Raw genomic sequence first — 2,910 nt, 5'->3', positions numbered from 1 at the left:
TTGTACATCGGATTTTCGCGAACACATCATATGATGATGCCATGAGCACAGCCCTCAGCGCTTCTCATGAGGATGGAGAGAAAGTTGGTTTCTTACTTGGCCTCGGATTTGCAGAGAAAGGCATCTCGCCTTCCAGATTTCCTCTACACGATGTTGATACTGAGGCTGCCTATGACCAAGCTGTGAACCAGTATGCTGCTTTCTCTCATCCGGTCGTGGAAAAGGTGAATGAAGTTGCTGCTGCTGATGACGGGCTAGCTGTTCTCAAAGCTTTCCTTGAACAGCCGCAGCCAACTGATGGTGCGGGTTCAAGTGGGTTTGGAGGGAGTGGTCCCGAAGCCTGAATCTTGAGATTCCTCCAAGCCGTTAAGATAGATTTGCACTTTTTGTAGGCGGGTAGATACCTAGCCATTTTGTAATGTTTGAACAGCTTTCATCGTGAATATAAATGTTTTGTTAATGCCTTGCCTTATAAACATTATATGATTTGCTCATGCATATTTTAGTTTATCTTAACAATTTTCTAAGTGTTTTGAATAAGTTAACCTTTCGACGCGTGTCAGATAATAGGTTAATGTTCTGCTTCCTCTATCATGATTGTGCGGGTAGGACCGTCACTTTCACTTAGTAGGATGACCAAACTTCATCTATATCTGACCTGCGTGAAGGTTTTCCTCATCTTTTCCTTAGAATTTTTTACTGTTTATTTGTGTTTATGCGGGTTGTGCCGCTTTCCACAAGCAACGACTTACTTCCTCCCTCACTTATTTATGCCGTGAATACCGGCATATCAGTATGGTCAGATCATAAGTATAAAGGTAAGGCTATCAACATCAATGTGTGAAGGAGAATCATTTCCATTAGAAGTGGCTCTAGGCCTGTTCGTTACAAGTTTGGAATTGATCTACATGTAGCATCTGCGTAATTGAGCTCCATTCCATGTTCTTGGGATGGGGGTGCCATCGAGCCTTTCGAGCCGGTATGCGCCCTTTCCCAGAACTTCTTTAATAATGTATGGCCCTTCCCAGACCGGGGCCAGCTTTCCTGGGCGCTCCTGGTTCGAAGCCTCGTTGTTACGCAGTATGTAGTCTCCGACATTGAAGTTGCAGAGTTTCACCCGCGTGTTGTAGTGCTTTTGCATTTGTCGCTTGTAGTTCTCTTCACGCGTTGCGACTAAGTCTCTGCGCTCTTCCGTTAGCATAAGGTCTAACCGTCTTTCCGCATCATTGTCTTCTGGTTGAGTTATGACTCTTGGTGAGGGTAGACCGATCTCGACTGGAACCATGGCTTCAGTGCCATAGGTGAGGCTGAATAGGGTTTCGCCCGTGCTTGCTTTTTTCAGCGTTCTGTTTGCCCAAAGGACATGTGGAACTTCGTCCACCCAGCCGGATCTATGCTTCAAGAGTCTTTTCTTTATGCCGTCGACGATGCTCTTGTTTGCTCTTTCCACCTCACCATTACCCTGCGGGTGTGCCACTGAGGTAAATGTATGGGTGATTTGAAGCTCTTTCAGCCACTTTTGTAGCTTCTGGTCAGCAAAGTTGGTGCCGTTATCGCTCACCAAATTCTGTGGAATTCCAAAACGACAAATAATAAATTCCCAAATAAATTTTTTGATATGTTTTGCGGTTGTTTGGGCTAGGGGTTTTGCTTCTATCCACTTGGTGAAGTAATCGATGGCTACCACTAGGAACTGAACGTTCCCTGCTGCTGTGGGAAATGGGCATGTAACGTCGATGGCCCACTTCTGGAATGGCCATGAAGAAGTGACTGGAACAAGTTCGTTCTTCGGGCGATGCGTGTTGGGTGCGTAGAGCTGGCAGGACCTACATTTTCTGATGTAGGCCAGCGCATCCGTGTGCATCCCGGCCAAATGTATCCCGCGTTGTTTAGCTTAGCTACAACTGCGCGTGGACCTGCGTGTACTCCACAGATGCCTTCGTGTACTTTCCTTAGGAGGTTGTCGGCATCTTGGTCGTCAACGCATCTGAGGAGTGGGCCAAGGAAATTACGCCTGTAAAGTATGTCATCAACAAGTTGATAATTCAGTGATTTACAGCGTATCTATCTTGCCTGTGTCTTTGACTCTGGTAGTACACCCGTTGCAAGGTAATTTATGATTGGCGTCATCCATGTTTCCGTGCCGGTTTGGATGACACAAATTTCCTTGTGCGGGACTGATGGTGCTCCAAGAAGTTCAACGCGGATGTCCTTTCCCAAGTGGGTGAAGGCTAACGATGCAAGCTTGCTTAGCGCATCCGCAGATTTGTTTTCGCTTCGCTTGATGTGCACAACTTTGCAATCGTTGAAATCGCGCATAAGGGTTTTTGCTTGTGCGAGGTATAGGGCCATTGTGTCGTTCACGGTCGTGTACGTCCCGTTTATCTGGTTGGCTACTAGCATGGAATCCACGTGGGCTTCCAAGTTTTTTACCCCCATCTTACGCACAATTCTTAATCCGGCCAAGAATGCTTCGTACTCCGCTTCGTTATTCGTACTTGGGAAATCCAGCCGAATAGCGTAAGTGTATTCTTGGCCTGCTGGGTTAGTTAGTTTCAACTCTGCCTGAACCTTCGTTGTTGGCTGCTCCATCAGTATAGAGTCGCCAGACATCGTTAATGTCTTGTGCTGGAGAGGGTTGAGCCTCTTCCTGGCACTCTTTTTCCCGCGAAGCGGGGACTTCTGCAATAAAGTCGGCCAAGACCTGGCCTTTTATGGCTGGCCTTGGCTTGTACTTTATCGCGTATTCTCCCAACTCAATTGCCCATTTGGCTAGGCGCCCTGACAACTCGGGTTTGCCTAGAACGTTTGCAAGTTTGAAGTTGGTGAGAATGGTGATTGGGTGGCCTTGGAAATATCGTCTTAGCCTGCGTGAAGCCTGTACAAGCGCTAAGACTAATTTTTCCAGGG

Source organism: Bidens hawaiensis, unplaced genomic scaffold (genome assembly GCF_021521415.1).
Source record: "Bidens hawaiensis isolate Kalapana, Puna unplaced genomic scaffold, B.hawaiensis_p1.1 tig00002307_1, whole genome shotgun sequence".
In the NCBI taxonomy this organism is placed as follows: Eukaryota; Viridiplantae; Streptophyta; class Magnoliopsida; order Asterales; family Asteraceae; genus Bidens; species Bidens hawaiensis.
The sequence above is the reverse complement of the archived record's forward strand: the minus strand, read 5'-3'. Positions refer to the sequence as shown.